At 40.7% G+C, this 25,137-nt stretch overlaps 1 pseudogene; it reads right to left on the bottom strand.

Annotated features, from left to right (window-relative positions):
• Window positions 1–7,810: 7,810 nt before the first annotated feature.
• Window positions 7,811–25,137, bottom strand: part of LOC150003103 (guanine nucleotide-binding protein G(s) subunit alpha-like) — a 55,231-nt pseudogene continuing 37,904 nt past the window's right edge.

Genomic DNA, 25,137 nt, shown 5'->3' with positions numbered 1-25,137 from the left:
CCCCTCCCTTCCTTCCTCAGATGGTGAGTGTCTGAGTAGTTTCTTCATGCACTCTGAGGGACCCAGAGTCTCTTACAACCCCTCCTACCCATCTGGATGAATATGGCTTCTTTAAATCCTTGGTTGTCAGACTTCCATACAGTTCAATTTTTCTGGCAGTTCTGGGTCTTTTTAGTTTTGAGATTAGTTGTGAGTCTTCTTATGGTTGTGCAGGCAGTTTAAGCACGTCTACCTATGCCTCTGTTTTGACCAGAATTTAACTCCCGTTCTTTAAGTGTGGGCTGCACACAGTGATTTTTTCCAAAGAGCACAGTGGGAGAAAGGAAAATAAAAGAGAAATTTGAGTGCTTCTAGCCAAGATAGAGGCATAGGTAGACATGCTTCACCTACTTGCACAACATAAGGATTAAAACTACCAGAAAACAAACAAACAAAACAACCAGAACTTCCAGGAAATCAAACTGTATGGAAGTCCAATAACCAAAGGTTTAAAGAAGAAATATTCATCCAGACATGTGGGGGTGGGGGGGGGTGGAGACAGGGAACCAGGGTGGAGAGGAAGTGAAGTGGTGGAGGGAAGGTGGTGGCGGCAAGGCAATAGCTATGGCTGGCCAAACAGGCAGTCCCGCATTTATGTGTGGCAGATAAAAGCTGAGAGGGACGCCTGAGGGGCAATCCCAGCCCTAGGCTAGACCACACAGCTCATAATTCCAGCCTCATAAAGCCTTATAGCTTCTGGCTGTGAAAACCAGTAAGGTTGGGGTAGCAGAAGAAACTACCCACCTCTCAGGAGAGTTAATTTAGAGGGTCCCCACAGTCTTAGGAAGTACACAAACCTACCCACTCTGGGAACCACTGGGGCAACAGATAGAAGGGCCCCAGTTGCATATGGAAAGCTGGTGAAGTGACTGAAAAAGGGGCGAATGCCAAGCAAGCAGCATTGTTTCCTCTCTGACCCCTCCCCAACATACAGCACCACAAAGTGGTGAAATGGGTCACTCCCCACTGCTGAAAATTTAAGGACCCACCCCTTACAATGTAACAGGTATGGCAGCTCTACCTAATACACAGAGGCAAACATAGGGAGGCTGTCAGTAGAGGAGACAGAGAAGTATGGTCCAAAAACGTGAGCAGATCATGGCTCCAGAGAGAGGACTAAGCGAGGAGGAGATAGCCAACCTATCAGATGTAGAGTTCAAAACACTGGTGATAAGAATGCTCAGAGAATTCATTGAGTACAGCAAACACATAAGGGAGGAAATGAAGGCTACAGTAAGTGAAGTAAAGAAAAATCCACAGGGAACCAATAGTGAAGGGAAAGAAGCCAGGGTTCAAATAAACCTTTTGGGACATAAGAAAGAAATAAACATTGAACCAGAACAAAATGAAGAACAAAGACTACAAGAAAGTGAGGAGTGCCAACTCTGAATCATATGGACACCAGAAGAAGAAGAGGAAGAGCAAGAAATTGAAAACCTGTTTGAAAAAAATAATGAAGGAAAAGTTTCCTAATTTGGTGAAAGAAATAGACATATAAGTCCAGGAAACCCAGAGAGTTTCAAACAAGTTGGACCCAAAGAGGATCACACCAAGAAACATCACAATTAAAAAGCATTTGATAAAGTACAACACACATATAATGAAAATTATCAGCAAAATGGGAATAGAGGGAGCATACTTCAACATAATAAAGGCCATATACAATAAACCTGAAACCAACATCGTACTCAAGGGGCAAAAACTGAGAGCATTCCCCCTGATGTCAGGAACAAGACAGGGATGTCCACTCTCTCCACTCCTATTTGACATAGTCTTAGAAGTTCTAGCCACAGAAATCAGACAAGAAAGAGAAACAAAAGGCATCCAAATTGGAAAAGAGGAAGTAAAACTGTCATAACTTGCAGACAACATGATAGTGTGTGTAGAAAACCCTATAGACTTCACACAAAAAATACTTGACCTAATAAGTGAATTTGGCAAAATAGCAGGGTACAAAGTCAATATTCAGAAATCGAAGGCATTTCTCTACACCAACAATAAAATTTCAGAGATAGAAACTAAAAGAAAAATCCCATTTACCATAGCAACAAGAAAAATAACGTACCTAGGAATAAAGTTAACCAAGGAGGTAAAATACCTGTACTTGGAATACTACATAACACTGGAAAAATAAATTAAGAAAGATACAAATAAATGGAAGCATATACCATGTTCATAAATGGGAAGAATCAACATCATTAAAATGTCCATACTACCCAAAGCAATTTATAGATTCAATGCAATACCTATTAAAATACCAATGACATTTTTCACAGACCTTAAACAAATACTTCAAAAATTTATATGGAACCAAAAAAAAAAAAAGAAAAAAAAAAAGAAAAAAAGGCCTGAATAGCCACAACAATCTTGAGGAAGAGGAACACAGTAGGAGGAATCACAATATCTGATATCAAACTATACTACAAGGCCACGGTAATCAAAACAGCCTGGTACATAAACACAGACATATAGATCGATGAAACAAAATAGAGAGCCCATAAATAAACCCGGGTCTATAGGGTCAACTAATATTTGACAAAGGGGGAAGGAACATAAAATGGAGTGAGAAGAGCCTCTTCAGCAAATGGTGTTGGGAGAACTGGACAGGGATATGCAAAAAAAATGAAACTAGACCACCAACTTACAGCATACAGCAGAATAAACTCAAGATGGATCAAAGACTTAAATGTAAGCCGTGGCACCATGAAAGTCCTAGAGGAAAACATAGGCAGGAAAATTTCAGATATCCCACATAGCAACATTTTCACTGATATATTTCCTAAGGCAAGAAAAATAAAGGAAAGGATAAACAAATGGGACTACATCAAACTAAAGAGTTTCTGCTCAGCAAAAGAAAACAGCAAGATGAAAAGGGAACCAACCATACTGGAAAATATATTTGCCAATGATACCTCAGACAAGGGATTGATCTCCAAAATATATAAAGAACTTATATGATTCAACACCAAGAAGACAGACAACCCAATTTGAAAATGAGCAAAGGAGCTGAACAAACACTTCTCCAAAGAAGACATACAGAGAGTTCATAGACATATGAAAGAATGTTCAACACCACTAGCCATCAGAGAGATGCAAATAAAGACCACAATAAGATACCACCTCACACCAGTCAGAATGGCCATCATCGACAAATCAACAAACCACTTGTGCTGGCGAGGATGCAGAGAGAAGGGAACCCTGGTGCACTGCTGGTGGAAAGTAGACTGGTGCAGCCACTATGGAAAACAGTTTGGAATTTCCTCAAAAAACTAAAAATGGAACTGCCTTTTGTACCAGCAATTCCATTACTAGGATTATATCCGAAATATCCTGAAACACCAATTCAAAATAACCTATGCACCCTTATATTCATAGCAGCACTATTTACAATAGCCAAGTGCTGGGAACAACCTAAGTGCCCATCTGTAGATGAGTGGATCAGAAAACTGTGGTACATTTACCCAATGGAGTACTATGTAGCAGAAAGAAAGAAGGAACTCCTGCCAGTTGCAACAACATGGATGGAACTAGAGATAATTATGCTTAGCGAAACAAGCCAGGAAATGAAAGAAAAATATCTTATGCTGTCACCTATTACAGGAGACTAACGAACAACACAAACAAATGAGCAAAATTAAACCACAGGTATGTAAACAAGGAACAGACTAACAGTAACAAGAGGGGCAGAGGGAGGGAGAGAAGGGGGTAAGAAGAGGAAGGGTCTAGTCAAAGAACATGTATAAATGACCCACGGACATGGACCACTGGGTGGGGACTGACTGTAGGAGAATGGGTAGGCAGGGTGTGGGGAAGCAAGAGGGAAAAGAAGTGAGACAACTGTAAAATAAAATAAAAAAAACAGAACATCACAATTAAAATGTCAAAGGCTAAAGATAAAGAGACAACCTTAAAAGCAGCAAGAGAAAATCAGAGAGTTACCTACAAAAGAGTTCCCATAAGACTATCAGCTGATTTCTCAAAGAAACCATACAGGCAAAAAGAGGCTGGCAAGAAGTATTCAAAGTGATAAAATGCAAGGACCTGCAATCAAGATTACTCTATCCAGCAAAGCCATGATTTACAATTGAAGGGCAGACAAAGTGCTTCCCAGACAAGGTAAAGCTAAATGAGTTCCTCATCACCAAGCCCTTATTATATGAAATGTTAAGGGGACTTCTTTAAGAAAAAGAGGATCAAAACTATGAACAATAAAGTGACAACAAACTCACAAGTATCAACAACTGAATCTAAAAACAAAAACAAGTTAAGCAAACGAGTAGAACAGGAACTGAAACATCAATATGGAGATCATTTGGAGGGTTATCAATGTGGAAGGGGAAGGGAAGAATGGGGGTAAAGGTGCAGGGATTAAGAAGCATAACCAGTTGGTACAAAATAGAAAGGGGGAAATTAAGAATAATATAGGAAAGGGTGAAGCCAAATAACTTAGATGCACAACCCATGGCTATGAACTAAGGGGAGTGAGATTGCTGGAGGGAATAGGGATACCAAGTGGAGGGGGGCCAAGGGGAAATAATTGGGACAACTGTAATAGCATAATCAATAAAGTATGCTTAAAAAATAACAGAGAAATTTTATAGTGGAGAAACCTGACAAACATTACCTCAGCCAAGTAATCAAAGGAAACATGAATGGTCATAATAATGTTGATAGTGTTTACCCTTGATAGGATGTGATGAAAATGACACATTGTATCTGACCTTCCTCCTAAAACCATTAATCTCAATCTAATTATGACAAAACTACTAAACATATTCTAATAGAGAAATATCACATAACATACTTGGTCAGTACTTCTGAAAACTGCAAAAGTCATCAAAGATCAAGTCTGAAACACTGTCAACGTCAAGAGGAGGCATGATAATCAAACATAATGTGACATCCTGGACATAATCCTAGGAGAGAAAAGGGATGCTGAATTAAAAACTAAGATAATTTGAATAAACTGTGAACTTTGTTTAATAATAGTGTATCAATATTTGTTCATTAATTGTAATAAATGTATAAAACTAGTTAAAGGATCAATAATAAGGGAATCTGTGGGCAGGGGACTATATGGGAAGTCTCTGTACAGTAGTCCCTTTCTATATTGCGGTTCACTTATCACAGTCTCACTGTATCGCGGGACTTTAAAAAATATTATAGTTAATTATTTATCGTGGATTTTTTGTTATATCATGGGATTTTGTGGTACTGTATATGTATGTTGTTAAAGTTATATAGGTTTAAGAGTGTAGAATATGTTTAAAAACATAAGTATTGTTTATAAAAGTGTGGAAAAGGTTAATAAGGGAGTGGGAAAGGTTAATAAAGGATTGGGAATGGTTTATAAGTATGTGGGAAAGGTTTATAAAGCCTTAAAAATATATATAAATACTAAAATAAATGTAAGTTTCCTACTTCGCGGATTTTCACCTATCGCGGGGCGGTCTAGAATGTAGTACCTGCTATAAGTGAGGAAATACTGTACTACCTTTCAATTTTTCTATAGATCTAAAACTGTTGTAAAATAAAAACTGCCAAAAGCAAATATGCAAATAGAATAATAAACAAAATTTAAAAAACCAAATTGAGTTACACTACATGTGCTTGCAAACCTTCGTGGAGGTTTGACAATTTTTGGCTAACCTAATATAAACTTTCCAGATGGGTAACTTGGATTTCCATGGGGGTGTTTAGATCAGAATTATCTAGTTCCATATCAACAATGATCAAATTTACTATGAGAAATCTAAATTTGAGCTTGTATTTGCAATGAGGAGATATCTTTGACCCATCTCCCATCCCTAAAAGAACCTAAAAAATAAAGAGTTCTGAAACTTTCTGGAAACTTCTCTCTAGAGACTCAAGGAAACAATACTAAAAGAAAAATAAGTCTGTGAGTAAACTTCTGTAATATAACTTTGGGGTAAGGCATTTTGAGAATTATATCTGTTTTACCTTAACTAAATTCTCCATGTGTTGAAGTTATCAATGGACTTTCTTTTTCACAACCCAAAGACTTTATTGAGGCAAAGTTCATTTTCGTAATTATGGAAAATACATTTAATTGATTCAATGAAGCAATTGGCTTTCCACCCCCTTTGAATTGCTCTTCAAAGATAATCCTCTGCTAGGAAGATTCTGACCAGTCTTTGTGTTTTCATGGTCCTACCAACATCCTAGGTAGTTGCTGGAATCTCATAGTGCAGCAAACAGGTCAGCCCTGCAGAGGGTGAAGCAGAATGACATGCTTCCTCCCACTTTCTCAGCAAGCTGAAAGCCTCATCAGAGTACCCTGATTTTTTTCAAGTTTATTGAAGTATAATTGACAAATAAAATTGTAAGATATTTAAACTGTACATTGTGGTGATTTGACATATGTACCCTTTGTGAAAGGATTCCAACTGTCTAGTAAATCAATACATCCATCATCTCACGTATTTATCTTTTTTTGTTTTGTTTCATCAGAAAGTTTAAGTCCTACTGTCTGAAAAAATTTCAATTATATAATGCAGCATTATCAAGCATAGTCATCATGTTATACATTAGATCCTTAGACCTTACTCATAGCTTACCAGCCTCTCCTTATTTCCCCCACTTTCCATAACCTTATTTTTAAAAAATGTCAGGGTTGACTTTTAAATGAACAGTTTTACAAACTTTTAAAATATATGTTCTATTTCCTTTTCTGCACCAATCATTATAAATTTGGTTTCAGCCTGTATTGAGTGCTGAGCGCTCCATTCATGCACCCTCAGGCCCTTTGCATTTTCAAGCGCATCTACTTCTGAAGAGCTTTTACTGCCCACAGCCAGAAAGTGAGTTTCCGACTGTCCCTAAACTGCGGGAACTCACTTTGCCTGTGGCACAGAGAACAGATGTGATTCTGACTCAGAGGCTGGGTGTAGGTGGGACAGGGTATAGATTGATTGGTCACCTCCAAGCATGACCTTCACCAGGGCTGATTCAAAGTTGCCCTCAGTGGAATTTTGCCTGTGATCTCACCTGGATTATCCTCTCTCCCTTCTCTGGTCCACTAGCTCACTCCCATTTTCCTGGGAATGCTTCCTCACAAATTTTATACAAATCCCTGTCTCAGGGTCTGCTTCTGGGGACACAACTCAGTCTGCCTTTTAGGAAAGGAGGTGCTTTCAGAAGTGTAATTGGCTGATGAGGTGTTATTCTGGGGATGGCCCCTGGCCAAAGACTGAGGCAGGTAAGGGTACAGGGCCCCTTCCTTCCTTCCAGGGTGGGGCTCTTCCCACAGAAAGTCCTAGCTCTGGAGCTCTTGGTGGGCTGGCACAGTGGTGCCCTTTACCAACTTGCAAAGACCAGATTGCAAAAGTCCCAGTTTGCAAAGACAACATCTATAACTTTGATTGTTCTTTGGGTGTTTGGTTGTTTTACTTTTCTTTTTCTTTTTTTTTTCTTCACATTTAGTTTTTATTTTGATTTTTTAATGCTACACAAGACAATATTTATTTCTTTATTTTTGTTTGATGCTGTTATTTTAGTTACTTAAAGAGAGTACCATTGTGACCTTTTTTTCTTTTCTTTTTTTTTTTTTACCTGAAAGCCACCTTAAGCTTTCTAAATTTGTAATATTTAAGTAAGCTGAAAGAATAAGGAGGCTTTGCAAAATCACTCAAGGGGAAAAGGAAAGGTTGCTTTGTCAATAATGCCCTATGGTGGATGATTAACTGTGTGTACTGTTACATTTCACTTTTAATTAATTGTGCTCAAGATTTTAAATTCGGGTGTTCTCTTCTTAAAACAGCTCAGACTGATGAAGGTGCATGCTCTAGATGTATGTTGCAGCAGTTGTTGAACACACAGTGAATGTTGTCAGGGTCCACAGTGCAAGTGAAGTGGAGGTAGCAGTAGTGGTGCCCATTTCCACTGGCAGTGCTGATTCTCAGAAACATACTGTGGATGAATTACTTGGCCCAGGACAAGTGTGCGTCCTCTCCAGGCTCAGGAGTAGCATCCACAGGAGTAGTGTAGCAAGCAAATTCTGGAAAGTAGTAATATTCGATTCCAGCAAGGACTTTTTCAGTGAGTAGGTCTTGCTTGTTGAGGAACAGAATCATAGCAACTGTTGTTACAGATAATCTTGAAAAGATTCAGGGCCTCCTGAAGGTAGTTGATCTGGTTGTCCTGTCAATGTAAAAAACGTCAAAATCTGTAAGAATTTTTATGAGCTTATTTGAGACAAACTGATGACAATTGTCAGGAAGCAAAATCTCACCAGACTGAGAAAATGCTCCAGAGAATGGCAGTTTTACCACTTATTTATACATTAGAATCAAAGGAGAAGATTAAGGGGGTTACATGAAATCCATTGGTGATAGATTAAGGAGGTGGGAGAGAGCAAAGTGGGGAAATTTCTGGAATTAAATAAAAAGTAAAAGGAATGGGCACATACTTCTTTTACATAGGATAGTTATCACTTAATTAACTTGCTAATAGTAACAATGAGGAGATCTGTGGTTTTTTGCCCTGGTAGGGAGGTTGTGACCCTGCGGCGTCTGGAAAAAGGGATTACTCAGACATTTCAAAAATATATTATTTTAGATGCAAAAAGACAATAGATAGACTCAGTTAAGGTAAAGATTGACTTTATCAAGGACAATACTGCCCTAGGACATGACTAACACTATGACTTGTTTTTAATTAATATGTTTTCGTTTTAGCCCTGGCTGGCAGGGCTCGCTGGATTGAGTGCAAGCCTGTGAACCAAAAGGTCACAGGTTTGATTGCCAGTCAGGGTACATGCCTGGCTTGCAGGCCACATCCCTGGTTAGGGGCGTACGAGAGGCAGCCAATCGATGTTTCACACATCAATGTTTCTCTTCATCTCTGTCTCCCTCCCTTGCTCTTGCTAAAAATAAATAAATAAAATATTTTTAAAAAATAAAATAAGAAGTTTTAATTTCAGATCATCCTATGTGGTTACTTTCAGTCTCTGAGTTTCTAAAGCCACCATTGAGGCCTCCCTTGAGCTTTTGAGGTTTTGTATGTGGCCTCTTTTTCAACCACAATCCTCCTGAATGAGAGCAGAAAGATAATGGTGTTATTGGTAAAATTAGAGGAGCAAAGGGACTTCGACATTGAGTTTAATAAACTGGGGAGCATAAGCCTGCTCACTTAGCCAGGAAGATGCAGCTTTATATCCTAGGGCATTAGCATTTCTCCACCAAGGGAATTAACAATCCTCCTTTCTTTCCTCTGGTACCGGATTGTTGGGGGTTCCAGGGAGAGGTCCATGACCAAAGAGCCTTGTCAGTCTAACTAGGGAGTAGACCCACCTAAAATCTTCAAGAGCTTTGGAAGTTGATTGGTTCTTTGAAAAAGAACCTGGTCCATCCCAAACACAACCTAATATAATCCAAAGGGAACAAAGAAGCACTCTCGCTCTTTCGCTCTCTCTCTCTTCTCACCTGATAACCCACACTGGCACAGTGCACTCACCTGTTCTTTCCATGGCCATGTGGCCTTAGCAGCTACATGGCCCATGACTGTATGGACTTCACACGCAGGCTCCAGTAGGGAGCCTGAATACTGCAGCACAGCAATGGACTGCAGCCAGGAACACATGCTAAGCTAGCCAGATGCTGGATGGACTGTACTTCAATATGGAGCACAAACTCTGGGCAGTAGCCTTTATTTTGGCCCTACTAAAAATAAGAGTGGACCTTTCCCTTGACAATATGGACAGAGATGGAATATTGGGAAGTCAGGAAGGGAACCCCCTTAATTTTACATCATCAATAAAGTTAATCGCAAAACCCCATCCTCCCATGCTAGTCTCAAGAAGTTATTTCCCTAGCGATAATGCAAGAACTCCACTTCCACCAATAACAATGGCAATCACATCATAGTAGCAGTGGATCCATTTACAGCATTGGTCACACTGATCACCCCTGTCAAACATGTGTAAGTTGACTTTGTCCACATGGAACTTGGTCTCAAAGATTCCAGAAGTCAGGATGGGGCAGCAAAGCGGGTCCTGATTGCTGGGGACATAGTCAGCCTGCTTGATGACATCAATCTGATCCAGGAAGTACTGGGCACAGTCAATCTGCTGCTACTCTTTGGAGCCTCCATAGCAGGTGGGACTCTTTCATCCTTCCACAGAGCCTTGGCATATTCATAGAATTCAGGAAGGAAATAAAAATTGTGCATATTCATCTGTTACCGTAATTCGTGTATCAGAGATGCAGAGGAAATTCCAGCCGACAGAATGATCAACACGGACAGAGGACTGTAGCTCGCTCTGGTCATCAGCCAAGACCACAGTCCAGCCGTTCCTTTTATTGGGTTACAAAAGTTGCTAAAAATAGAATCAATATGGTATACGTGTACATTCCTTACGTGATTATGGAGCAGCATAGCTTCTGTGAATAGGTTAGAGATCAAACTATTAGGCTTACAATACTAAACTACACTTTATCTATAAACTACAAAGTAAGGTAATAAGTGACAAGGGTCTGTTCCATTTCCAATATAATCGCTAAGGGAGAGGAGACACTAATTTTCAAGCTTCTTTGTTCTTAAAGACTTGTAAACCGTCCCCCAAGAATTGTGTGCAAGTACGGGTCCAAGGGTCTGCACCACATCCAATGTTATCACTATGGGAAAGGAGGCTTAGGCCTTCAGTCCTCTTTGTTCCCTGGATTCTGTGACTCAGGCACCAGGAGCCGCATGCAGCTGCTGGTGCCGGCAAGACTCGTTTGCAAGTTCTTGCAAGCTGAGGTCACAGGACACCTGGGCGGGGGGACCGCTTGCAGGCCCCCCGGCAGAGGGCTTGTGACTTTCACCTACATTCATCACACTCAGAATGTAGTCCACTTGGAACTGGTTCTCAGAGTTAGCCAACTCCACAGATCAGGGGTAGGGTGAGGGCACCATGTTGCTCATGGTGGCCACACAATCATGATAGTTTCAATGGCCTCCTTCAGGTTGTTTTTGATGTCTTGCACTTTGAGGGCCTTCTCACCATGGCTATTACTGTTACTCCTGGCAGCCTCCAGATGTGCCCTCTCCATTAAACCTATTAATAAGAAGGATCCTTGTTTGCTTCACAATGGTGCTTTTAGCAGATTCTCCAGCACCCAGCAGCTGCAGGCAGTGTGTGGCCAGTAGATCTGCTTGTCCTTCTGCAGCTGCTTCTCAATCTTTTTGTTGGCCTGGCACTGCACCTTCTCCTGATTGTGCTTGTCCTAGGTCTTAATGTTTCTGAGCTGCACTATAGTGAAGGCACACCAGGCAAGGTTGAGCTCCATTCCAAAGGGAGGAGCGTGCATGGTGAACTGGGCATTTGGGGAAGGTAATGTCATCAGGCAGAGGGGAGTAGTTGTTCTTCATCCCTTGAGCCAAAGCACAAGGAGATGATGGCTTCTCTGGGCCCAGGTGAATCAGAGTGGGAGCTGTGGAGCTGCCACTCATTGCCTGAGCTCAGCCAGCCCCCTACCCCAAAAGACCTGGTGGGCAGGCAGAATTAGTGGGGTGAGAGGAAGCAGTAGTGGCAAGGGGTGTGGGAAGAGGAGTTATCATTATTGTTTTTAAAGATTTTATTTATTTATTTATTTATTTATTTATTTATTTATTTATTCAGGCGAGACTGAACACTCTGAGGCAGTGAATAGAGTAAACAAGAGGTTTATTGCCGGTGGCCAGGCTGAGACCAGAGTCTCTAACAAGGCACCGACCCCGAATGGAGTTGGGATAGGGTTTTATAGGGGTTTTGCTTCTTCTTCGGTGAGTAGCAGCCTTGGGAAGCAGGGGCTGGGCAGCGCTGCAGGAGCGTCTGGCAGTAACAGGAACAGAGGTTTGCAGGGCCATAAAGTTATCTCTAGTTGCAGCTGCAGCTTTTAGTCACAGTTGAATTCTCTGTAAACCAATTATCTTTGCAAAAGGCTAGATATCCTGTAAGATATAACTTTAGAAAAGTTATAAACAAGTCACAAGAATATAGAAGGGGAGGTAGAGGCTATGGGAAGGAGCTGGGCTGGGGTTTCTCAGCTTATAAATCATCGAGCAGCTGTAACAAGGAAGTCAGGGAGAAAGAGAGTGAGGGAAGCATCGATGTGTGATAGATACATCGATAGGTTGCCTCTCGCAGGCCCCCAACTGGGGACTTGGCCCACAACTCAGGCACGTACCCTGACTGGGAATTGAACTGGTGACCCTTTGGTTTGCAGGCCAGCACTCAACTCACTGAGCCGCACCAGCCAGGGCTATTATTATTTTTTTAATTGTACATTTTACTTTACCCCAGAGGGTAAAAGGAATGTTAACACTTTCCTTCCCCCTTCTGCCCACCTCCCCACCCAATTTTCCAGGCTAACTTTTTTTTTCTGGTGCCCCATTTCCATAAGGAAGAGTAAACCAGTTATGGTTTAATCATAAAGGCACCTGAGGGTTGTGAACACATAAGCATTGAGAATCACTTTTATGTCCATATTCAGGGGTGGGAAACAAAGAAAATTAGTAAATTCCTGAATCCTGCTTCACTTGTTGACTGAGAAATGGAACCCAGTAAAATGGATAATTTCTCAAAGCTGGTAAGTTGTAGTTAAGGTAAGCCCAAATTTCTTGTACTTGACCTGTGCTTATGAAGTCCCATGATTTATTGTTTAGAACTGAATTTCTCAACCTAGGGGTCATCAACATTTTCGGCCACACAATTCTTTGTTGTCTGGTGCTGTCCTGTGCATTGAAAAAGTCCAGCACTGAAACTGGAAAAGTCGGCATTGGTGCTTCCTGTCTTTACCCAAACTAATAAGTAGAGACAAGGATTGAATCTTTGTGGGCACTTTATTCAGATGGCTGGCAACCTGAGAAGAGAGTAGGTTATATACCCTAAAAGACTGTCTTACATCTCAACTCAAGCTGACCTTTTTTATGAGAAAAAGAAGAGGGTAGGTAAGGAGTTGGAAATTTAGGAAAAAAGTAGGTAAAGGGTTTGGAATTTAGGGAGAAAGATTAATCAGATAAAAGCTGCAGTCCAGCGATTTCTCTAGCATCCTCAATCTGCTGACCAGTGATTCTTTATCTGCATCTTCGTTGGCAGACAGCAATGTTCAGTCCCTGGGGCACAATGTCTAAGGTACCATCTTGATCTTTTATGGTCCTCCTGGGGCATAAAGGTCAAATTGATTGCAAGTCTCCTGCAGTCAGGGTAGGTGCAGTAATACATTTTAGTTCTTGGAACAACAGTTTTATACATGCATTAATTACTAAGCCTATTAACTATAACTTAAAGCTAAGAATTTTTTAACTTCTGGAGTTCCCCCATCCATACCATCCCTGGTCTCTAGTCTCTAGATGTTAATAGCACTACCCTTCATCACCCCGACCACAGTGGTGACCCAAATGTCCCCAGACATTGCTGAATAACCTCTGGTTGGTAAAATCACCACCCACAGTTGAGAGCCACCAACATAGAGACATAGAGGTTACTCTGGTCTGAAAGTGTCCCTTGCAATTCATATTGTGGACAAAAATGGATTCTAGAGAAAGCAACCTCACAGGGTGAGCTGATCATAACTTCATAACTAGGCAGGTCTTGTTGGCTAGTAATGCCCCAGACATATAACTTCCTTAGTGAAAGCTTTATCTTTTTACCAAGCCCTGTCCATTGTTTCTGTGCATCTAGGTTAACACACCTTTGAAATAATTGTAACCATCCTCAAGAGAGTACATAGTCTTAACTATTTTGTAATCAATCCCTGCCTTGCTTTCTCCCACCTTTATGAAACCTCCCTTATGTTCTCTCCTTCATTACAAATGCATAAAAGAAACTGCAAAACTGTCATTCTCCAGAGCATTTGAGATCTTGCTTCCCATTAATTGTTGTTGATTTTGGTTCACATAAATTCTTACAAAAATTCTCTACAGGTTTGGATGTTTCTTACGCCGACAATATGTTGAGATCTAACTCTCAGGAGGTGGGGCCTTTGGGAGACAGAACCCTCATGAATGGAATTAGTGTCCTTATAAAATACACCTGAGAAAGCTCTTTAGCGCCATCCTCCCTTCAACCATGTAGAGATACAATAAGTCAGGCACCTGGAAGATGGCCCTTACTTCACCATGTTAGCACCCAGATCTCAGACTTCCAACCTCCAGACTGTGAGAAATAGATTCCTGTTGTTTACAAGCCACTCAGTCTCTGATATTTTGTTATAGCAGCCTAAACAAAGCAAGACAGAAATAAAGCCTCCCAAGAAAGATGCACCAAAATAACAGTGGCAAATTCTTCCCTTTTCTCTATAAGTTTCTTCTCCCTGGTACATATGTTTTAAACTCTTTTTGCCTGAGTGCAAGACAATCCTGTCTGTGCTGTCTTCCATTTTCTAAGGAAGCAAAAAATCTCTCTTTTCCCCTGAGATCCCCTGACTCTAGTGGCTCTCCCCAACATACAGACCAACTCTTGGGTCAGTTGGTTCCCACAGGAGCAGCTGAGATGGGAAATAGGTCCTACCTTCTTGGGAAAGTGTTTTATTCTTTACAGGCCAGAACTTGAACTTGTGGCAAAGTAATGTGCTGGATAATTGATAGACTGTAAGAAGAAAGAAGCTGAAACTTTGGTGCCCTTGGATTGTGGCTGTCCAAATTGTAAACAAACACCTTAAAGACAGCTTAATTGATCAAGAAAGGCCATAGGACAGCCTGGTAATTAGGAATGAAGCTTGAGTTCCAGATCTGCTACTATCTGTGTGACTTTGGGCAAGTGATTGTCTTTCATCCATGAAGTGGTAACATTGTTGTGAGATTTAAATGAGATATGTGTGAGGTAGAAGCCCGCCATTCAGAAACCTACCATGAGGCAGCTCACCTCCCCCTGTCCCTAACTGCTCTAGACTCAGGTGGCTAAAAGGAAGTTGCAACTGGGCCAATTGTCAACCTGATGGCCATATTAGGAGGCAACTTAGCCTATCCTGTGCTGTTTCTGCATTCCAAGTCTCAGAACTCCTTAAAAAACTCACCCTGCCCTGACTCTCTCAGCTGGCATCTGATTCCAAGACCTGTACTCAATAAACCAACTGTTCAACATTTGGCTGCTGGCCTTCTTTACCTCTGCTAACCCCAGAAACCTAACAATATGCATATAAAATGGTGAGGATAGTGCCTGGCATGCAGGAATTGGTCCATCTATGATTGATTTTATCATTGGTGTTGGTTTATATTCTTTTCAGGAATGCCTCATTTAAAGAAAATTCTGCCCATTCCCCCCCAATCCAAATTTTAACTATTTGAACTTCAATTTCTCTCCATAAAAGCTGTTAAATGACCATACTTATTATATGCTGTGTTTGATTGCTTTTTGTAAAGCACCCAGTCTTGGTTGCAGTGTGCATCAGCTGAGTTTGTGGGTGTAAGGTAGGGCATAAGTAAGGGCTTTGTAAGCCATGTTGTTGGTGAAACATTTAAAGGGGCTGGGAGGGACCAAAGATGCCAGAGGAATGAGGGGAGGTTGTGCTTGCTTGCTCCCAAGACCTGTCTATAGGTTAGGCTAATTGTGGACAGAGCATCTCAGTTAACATCTGGATACTGGCAGGAGTTGACCCTTGGCACTGTTGCATCAGAAAAGACCATCTGGGAGCGACCTGTCTGGTGAGGATAGAGGAGGAGAAAGGGATGAGATGGGATTTCTTGCTGGCTTGGCTCCCCGAGCTGCAGCTGGAAGTGTGCAAAGATTTTTTAGTGAGCCTACGTTTCCCCTGAGGAGTCAGAAGGAGAGCGAGGCTCTGCCCACTGAAAAAGCCAGGAGTGGGCCAAGTGACGTCTGACTCTGAAAGGCAAGGAAAAGCATACTGTTGTGTGTGTGTGTGTGTGTGTGTGTGTGTGTGTGAATGTTTTTCATTTTTTTTCCTTTTTGATTATTTTTTGTGGACACGGGAGGAGAGGCTAGGGGTGGGGCAAGATTCTTGAAGAAGGCAGGCACAGAAGTGCACTCTCTCAATTCCTCAACCCATCCCCTGGGTCACGAGAGCACACACACTGATGTGCCCTGGTCCACCCCCCCCAGGCGCATAACCAACCCACCTGCTGGCATGCACAGGTGCCCCTAGCCCACACCAACAGGCATGAAATCAACCCACCTGCCAGTGCACAGAGGGGCATCTGATCCACCCGCACAGGTGCATAACCAGTCTGCCCACTGCCGGCTCCATACTGGTATGCAGAAGAGCCTTGGACCTGCCTGCCCCGGTGCACAACCAGTCAACCAGCCCCTTGCCTGAATGAGAAAGTGCACTCGACCCTGGCTGAGGGGAAAGGAGGGTAAAGTGAACTAGAGGCAAATTATAAAAAGTTTTGGGAGCTGGCTCTGGAGAAAGAGCTGGGAGAGCAGTGGACTAGATCCCAGTACAGAATCACCCCCAGTGCTATGGGAGAAATTTCTTAAGCAGACTACTCCCCTCCACCTGGCATCAGCTGGAAGCAGCAGCTCAACAACTGTATACAAAAAGGTCACACCACAAAGGCAAAAAATAAAAGCAGATCAATCTAAGAAGCAGAAACAAACAAGACAAGCTACCCGAAATGGGGAGGCGGAATAACACCCCACCAAACAGGAACAACACCCCACCAAAAGGAAAGGAGGAATTACCAGGAGGGGTAGATGAAATAGAGGCAAGCAACTTATCAGACATGGAATTCAAAACAATAGTAAAGAGGAAGCTCAGTGAACTCAACAAACTCAAAGAAAACTACAACAAACTCCAGGGGTACTACAAAGAACTCCAGAGAAGCTACAAGAAACGTACTTAGAACTACAGCAGCATAAAAAGGGACATAGAAACTATCAATAAGAACCAGGAAGAAATGAAGAATACAATTTCTGAACCAAAGAACAGCAGAAGCAATCAAAGCAGGCTAAATGAAGCAGAGGATTGGGTCAGTGAGTTAGAGGACAACGTAGAAAAAATTCCCAGACAATGCAACAAAATGAAAACAAACTTAAAAAGAATAAAGAGGGTTTAAGAGAACTGCAAGACAACATGAAATGAAACACTATCCGTATCATAGGGATACAAGAAGGAGAAGAAGAGGAGCATGGGATAGGAAACCTGATTGAAAAAGTAATGACAGAAAACTTTCCTAACTTGATGAGAGAAAAAATATCATGCAAGTCCAGGAAGTACAGAGGATCTTAATGAAGATGAACTCAAAAAGGTCCACTCCAAGGAACATGATAATTAAAATGGCAACATTCAAAGACAAAGAGAGATTCATAAAGGTAGCAAGAGAAAAACAGCAAATAACATAAAAAGGAGCTCCAATAAAGCCATCAACTGATTTCTACACAGAAACACTACAAGCAAGAAGGGAATGGCAAAAAAAATTCCAAACAATGAAAAATAAAGGCCTACAACCATGGCTACTCTACCCAGCAAGGTTCTTTTTCAAAATGAAAGGTGAAATAAGGAGTTTCCCAGACAAAGGAAGACTAAAATAATACATCTCCAAACCACCATTTCAAGAGATGCTAAAGGGGATGCTTTAAGAAGATGAAAAAACAGAGAGAAACTGAGATGAACACAAGTCGGTCGGCAGCCGTCCGTCTTGAGAGATGATGGTGTAGCTTCTTAAGAGTCTATCTGCACCGCCGAGAATGGCTGTGCAGTCTGACTCGGGAGTGACACGGTATCTGTCTCCTCCCGTGTTGAATCGACATCTTGCGATGACGCTGGAGTGTCCTTTCCAGTGAAGCTGAAGCTACAGAGCCTGGGCGGGGTGATATGGAGGGTCTGCTGTTGCCCATGCAGCAGACCCCCCCCTCTCTTCGCAGCTGAAGGGTCCAAGGAAAAGACAGAGTCAATACAGCTTGGCTTCAGGTGCGCCGCAGGAGTTGCCGGTGTTGACTACAACGTCAAACCGCCTTAGGGACTCCGGCTCCGGATTTTCTGTCGGGGTTTACTCCCCTAGCCTTTCCCTTGAAGAGGTATGCTGCAAGGCAGCGGAGGTTTTTTGGAGTCAGAGTTTTCCTTCTCTGATGTACCCTGACTGGAAGATCGAACCAGCGACACTCAGCTCGCAGGCCGACGCTCAATCCACTGAGCCAAACCAGCCAGGGTTGGAACACAAGTACAAAGGGGGAAAATGACAATGAATAAGTACCTATTGATAATAACCTTAAACGTAAATGATTAAATGCACCAATCAAAAGACATAGGGTAGTGGAATGGATTAGAAAGCATGATGCGCATATATGCTGTCTACAAGAGACACACCTCATAATAAAAGATCTACACAGACTAAAAGTGAAGAGATAGAAAAAAATATTTCAAGCAAATTGACATACAAAAAAGGTGGGGTAGCAATACTTATAAAGACAAAACAGATTTCACAGCCAAGGCCATAAAAAGAGACAAAGAGGACATTTCATAACACTTAAGGGAAAAATCCATCAAGATGATGTAACCCTTGTAAACATATATGCACCCAACATAGGAGCCCCCAAATATGTAAGGAAAATTTTGAAAGACTTCAGGAAGAATATACAGCAGCACAACAGTAGGAGGGGATTTTAACACCCAACAGTCAAAAATGGACAGATCTCTGAAGCAAAGAAACACCAAGGATATTGAGGCACTGAACAACACTCTAGATCAAATGGACTTTATATATATAGAACTTTTCACTCCAAAGAAGCAAAATATACATTCTCTTCAAGTGCACATAAAACATTCTCAAAGATCGACCACATAGTAGAGCACAAAACAAGCCTCAACAAATTCAAAAAATTGAAATTATATCAAGCATCTTTTCAGATCACAATGGCTAGAAAATGGAAATCAACCTCAATGAAAAACTCAAAAACACTCAAACTCATGGAGAATAAACAACATGCTATTAAATAATGAATGGGTTAACAATGACATCAAGGAAGAAATCAAAATGTTTCTGGAAACAAATGATAACAAACACAACAATCCAAAACCTGTGGATTCAGTGAAAGCAATCCTGAGATGAAAGTTCATAGCCATACAGACCTACCTAAAAGGATAAAAGAATCTCAAATAAAAAAATTTAACCCTACAGCTACAAGAACTAGAGAAACACCAAACAAAGCCCAGAGCGAGTAGAAGGAAGGAAATTATCAAGATCAGAGCAGAATAAATGACCTAGAGACTAAATAAACAATTCAAAAGATCGATAAAACTAGGAGTGGGATCTTTGAAAAGATGAACAAAATTGACAGCCCTTTAACCAGGCTCATCAGGGAAAAAAAAAAGAGAGGATACAAATTTAAAAAATCAGAAATGAAAGAGGAAAAATCACAACTGATAATACAGAACAACAAAGGATTGTAAGAATTACAACGAACACCTGTATCACGGGAAATTGGACAACATAGATGAAATGTACAAATTTCTGGAAACATATAATCTTCCAAAACTGAATCAAGAAGAAGCAGACAGTCTGAACAGACCAGTAACAACTAGTGAAATTGAAGCAATAATCAAAAAATTACTGGCACACCAAAGCCCTGGACCAGATGGTTTCGCAGGTGAATTTTACAAAACATTTAGGGAAGAACTAACTCATATCCTTCTCAAACTATTCCAGAAAATCCAAGAAGAGGGAGGACCCTCCAACTCTTTGTATGAAGCCAGTATTACTCTAATTCCAAAACCAGGTCAAGACACGTAAAGAAAGAAAACTACAGGATAATATCACTAATAAACATAGATGCTAAAACCCTCAACAAAATATTGGCAAACTGGATCCAGCAACACATTACAAAGGTCATACACCATGATCAAGTGGGATTCACCCCAGGGATGCAAAGGCGGTTTAATATTTGCAAGTCAATAAATGTAATACACCACATAAACAAAATGAAAGACAAAGACCACATGATCATATCAATAGATGCAAAAAAAGCATTTGATAAAGTACAGCACCCATTTATGATGAAAACTCTCAGGAAAATGGAAATAGAGGGAGCATATCTCATCATAATGAAGACTATATAAGAGAAACCTGAAGCTAACATCATACTCAATGGGCAGAAACTGAAAGCATTCCCCCTGAGATCAGAAACAAGACAAGGATGTCCACTCTCTCCACTCCTATTCAACATGGTCTTGGAAGTTCTAGCCACAGCAATCAGACAAGAAAGAGAAATAAAATGCTTCAAAATAGGAAAAGAGGCAGTAAAACTGTCATTATTTGCAGATGGCATGATAGTGTACATAGAAAACACTATAAACTCCACAAAAAAAACTACTCAACCGAATAAGTGAATTTGGCAAAATAGCAGGGTACAAAGTCAGTATTCAGAAATCGAAGGCATTTCTGTACACCAACAATAAAATATCAGAGATAGAAATTAGAAAAAAAATCCCATTTATTTTAGCAACAAGAAAAATAAAGCACCTAGGAATAAACTTACCAAGGAGGTAAAAAACCTGCATTCAGAAAACTATATAACACTGAAGGAAGAAATTAAGGAAGATATTAATAAATGGAAGCATATATCATGTTCATGAATGGCAAGAATCAACATCAATAAATGTCCATACTTCCCAAAGCAATTTCTGGACTCAACACAATCCCTACTAAAATACCAAGGACATATTTCACAGACCTAGAACAAATACTTCAAAAATTTATATGGAACCAAAAAAGACCCCAAATAGCCACAGCAATCTTGAGGAAGAGGAACACAGTAGGAGGAATCACAATACTTAATACCAAACTATACTAAAGGGACACATTAATTAAAACAGTCTAATCTTGGCATAAGAACAGACATATAGATCAATGGAACAGAATAGAGAGCCCAGAAATAAACCCAGGTCTATATGGTCATCTACTATTTGACTAAGGGGAAAGGAACATAAAATGGAGTGAAAAGAGTCTTATCAACAAATGGTGTTGGGAGAATTGGACAGAGACATGCAGAAGAATGAAAGTAGACCACCAACTTACAGCATACAGAAGAATAAACTTAAGATGGATCAAAGACTTAAATGTAAGATGTGACACCGTAAAAGTCCTAGAGGGAAACATAGGCAGAAAAATTTTATTTACCCAACATAGTAATATTTTCACCGATATATATCCTAAGACAAGGGAAATAAAGGAAAGGATCAATGAATGGGACTACACAAGCAAAAGCAACAAAAAACAAACAAACAAAAAACCAAACTTCAACAAGATGAAAAGGGAACCAACAGTATCGGAAGATATATTTGCCAATGATACCTCAGACAAGGGATTGATCACAAAAATAAATAAAGAACTTATATGACTCAACACCAAGAAGACAGACAACCCAGTTAATAAATAGGCAAAGGATCTGAACAAACACTTCTCCAAAGAAGACATAAAGAGGGTTCATAGGCAAATGAAAGAATGCTCAACATCACTAGCCATCAGAGAGATGCAAATAAAAACCACAATGAGATATCGCCTCACACCAGTCAGAATGACCATCATCAACAAGTCAACAAACATGTGCTGGCAAGGATGCAGATGAAAGGGAACCCTAGTGCACTGCTGGTGGGAATGCAGACTGGTGCAGCCACTATGGAAAACAGTATAGAATTAACTCAAAAAACAAAATGGAACTGCCTTTTGAACCAGAAATTCCATTGCTAGGATTATACCAGAAGAATCCTGAAATGCCAATTCAAAAGAACCCATGTACAATAGCCCAGTGCTGGAAACAGCCTAAGTGCCTGTCTGTAGATGAGTGGATCAAAAAATTGTGGTACATTTATGTAATAGAGTACTATGCAGCAGAAAGAAAGAAGGAACTTTTACCATTTGCAACAACATGGATGAACTAGAAAGAATTATGCTGAGCAAAATAAACCAGGCAATGAAAGAAAAATACCAAAGCACCTAATACAGGGGACTAATGAACAACACAAATAAATGAGCAAAATTGGACCGGAGGCATGTAAACAAGGAGTAGACTAACAGTGACAAAGGAGGAATGGAGAGAGAGAAGGGGGTTAAGGAGGGGAATGGTCTAGTCAAAGAACATGTATAAATGACCCATGAACATATACAATGAGGTGCGGTTTGACTGTGGGAGAAGGGGTGGGCAGGGTGCAGGGAAGTAATGGGGAAAAAAATGGGACAACTGTAACAGAAAAACAAACAAAAATTTTTAGTGGGGGAAAGAATGAAAGCAAAATAAGTTTATAAATGAGCCAGCAAATTACCCCGCCCCCCGCAAACAAACAAACAAACAAACAAAAAAACTCCACAAAACCTCTCACATGTAGAAAAATGAACAAAAGAAAATGTAAAGTATGGAAATGCAATTTTAGTGAATATTAGAAAGACAAGGATTTTCCTTCACACTGTATATTTTTCTCCCTACCTGATTCCTCCAGAATTTGGCATTCTGAAGAAGTAAGTAATTACATAAGGTTCTTTTTATAAAACTAATAAGACCGGTTGTTAATAGAAATATTTTTGACCAAGACTTTGACTGGAATGTCATGCCTAAAGGAGGCATGTTTGGGCTCTGGTTGTTACCAAAAAGCCCTGAGGAACTGAGATTGACTTTCAAAGGTAAGAAAAGATCACAAGAAAAAAGGCCTGGTACCTTGGTTGGTTGTGCAGTCCATGGCAATCTTTCCAGAGAAGGAACAAAGGTTGCTTTCTATAAGATGGCTAGAAAGAACCTTAAGGCTCACTGGAAAACCTGAAGGACTTGGAAAAGACAGGTGTTTACAGGCAAGGCTGAATGACAGGTATATGGCTCAGCTTCTGTGCCCTGAAGGACAGACTGAAAGTCACCCTAAAGGTTCCTTGTGTAAGTTCCAGGAAAGTAGACATAAAGATTATATATGATCATTTTCTGCTCTTGTTGTGTTTATGCAACTGAACAGGATAAATTAAAACTGGTCTTAATGCAGTCCCTTTAATGACAAGGAGGGTAATCTTAAGGAGAAAATTCACGATTCAAGGAAAATCACAATGCTTAGTGGTAGACTATAAAGTAGTGCAGCTAACTGTCCTTAGTTTGTTTTCATTTGGAAGTTAAACTAGGTCTGCGACATCATCAAAGATGCTTAATTTACAGGCAAGAAGAATATCAAATGCCTTGCAACTGGATGTCTTCCCAATAAGACAGTCTCGTAGATTTAGAGACTGATTTGTGGGTTATGTTGCATAAATTAACATGCGTGTTCTGTTTTCATAGGGCATAAGCCTATGATCTCATTTCCTGAGTGATTGTCTGTATGTATAGGCCTCACTTAATCCTGTCTGTCTCATTATCTCCTCAGACTCAATGGTTTGGCTGAACTAAGTGGTTGGGTTGGTCAAGTATGAGGTGATCTATGGGATTTACTTTAAAACTGGTTTCTTTTTTCTATCCCAATGGCTATGACAGAAAGGGCCCAGAGGTCTGAGAGGGGGAAACCTAAAATATTCCTCTCATCCCAAGCTAAGTATAGTGGGCAAAAGAGCTTTGGACAGGTGTGACGTGACTTGCACACCTTCCTCCAAAGAAGCCTTTATCTTTCCTAATGTGGGACATTGAAAAATTAATCCCTGCCTTTTGTCATCTAGTAGTTATGAATTGAATGATGCCTTTTAACCCTGTTGCCAAATCTGTTGCCCCCAGAATACAACAAGGATGCCAGCCTGTTAAACATAGCATGCCATGGTTCGGGGACAGCCAACTGACCTGGAGTCTGCAAGATCCTTTCCCATGTGGGCAGACCACCCTCTCCTCCACACCCCCACTCTTTTTTTTTTTTTTTTTTTTAGCTTCTTTTTCTTTTTTTTTTAAGTATATTTTATTGATTATATTGTTACAATAGTTCCAATTTTTTTTCCCCTTTGCTCCCCTCCGCCCAGCACCCCCCTTCCCCAACAATCCCCTCTCCAAGTCCATGCCCATGGGTCGTACATACAAGCTCTCCCGCCTCACCCTTTCATATATTCTTCTTCTTCTTTTTTTAAAATTAATTAATTAATTAGTTAAATATTTTAACAATAAAAAATAACAATTCCTCCCTCTCAGACTTAAGACCCTTTACAATCTTATAAAGGACAATGGATGAAGGTCTCGAGCTCCTCTAGCTGCTTCAAGCTGGACATGGTCGTCGTCCTACCTACCCGTGGGTCAAGAAATCCCTAATAAGAGTGGGGATGTGGAGGGGAGGGTGGCCTTCCCACAAGGGGAAGGATCGTGCAGACTCCAGGTTGGTTGGCTGTCTCTGGACAACGGCATGCTTGGTTTGACAGGCTGGCATCCTTGTTGTATTTTGGGGGCAACAGGGTTAAAGGACATCATTTAATCCGTAACCACTAGATGACAAAAGACAGGTATTAATTTTTCAATGTCCCACATTAGGGAAAAGAAGGGCTTCTTTGGAGGAAGGTGTGCCAGGTACATCTCACCTGTCCAAAACCCTTTTGCCCATTATACTTATTTTGGACTGAGGGAAATATTTTAGGTTTCCCCCATCTCAGGCCTCTGGGCTTTTTCTGTCCAAGCCATTAGGATAGAAAAGAGAAACCAATTTTAAAGTGAAGCCCACAGACCACCCCGTTCTTCACCAACCCAGCCACTTAGTTCAGCCAAACCATTGAGTCTCAGGAGGCAGCAATGCAGACAGGATTAAGTGAGGCCTATGCATACAGATAATCACTCAGGTAATGAGATTGTAGGCTTATGCCCTCTGAAAACAGAAAACACATGTTAATTTATGTAACATAACCCACATACAAGTCTCTAAATCTGTAGGACTGTCTTATCGGAAGGAAAATCCTTGTCCTTCTAATATTCACTGAACTTGCATTTCTATTCTTTATATTTTTATTCCCCCCCCACTAAAAAATTTTCTGTTTGTTTGTTTTTCCACTACAGTTGTCTCACTTTTTTTCCCCCTCTTGCTTCCCTGCACCCTGCCCCCCCCCACAGTCAGTCCCCACCCAGTTGTCCATGTCCATGGGTCATTCATACATGTTCTTTGACTAGACCCTTCCCCTTCTTACCCCTTCTCTCCCTCCCATCTCCCCCTTTGTTACTGTTAGTTTATTCCTTGTTTACATACCTCTGGTTCAATTTTGCTCATTTGTTTGTGTTGTTCATTAGTTTCCTGT

This window comes from Furipterus horrens, unplaced genomic scaffold (genome assembly GCF_987537825.1).
Source record: "Furipterus horrens unplaced genomic scaffold, mFurHor1.1.pri manual_scaffold_8, whole genome shotgun sequence".
Classification (NCBI taxonomy): domain Eukaryota; kingdom Metazoa; phylum Chordata; class Mammalia; order Chiroptera; family Furipteridae; genus Furipterus; species Furipterus horrens.
This window is presented reverse-complemented; position numbering and strand designations above follow the sequence as displayed.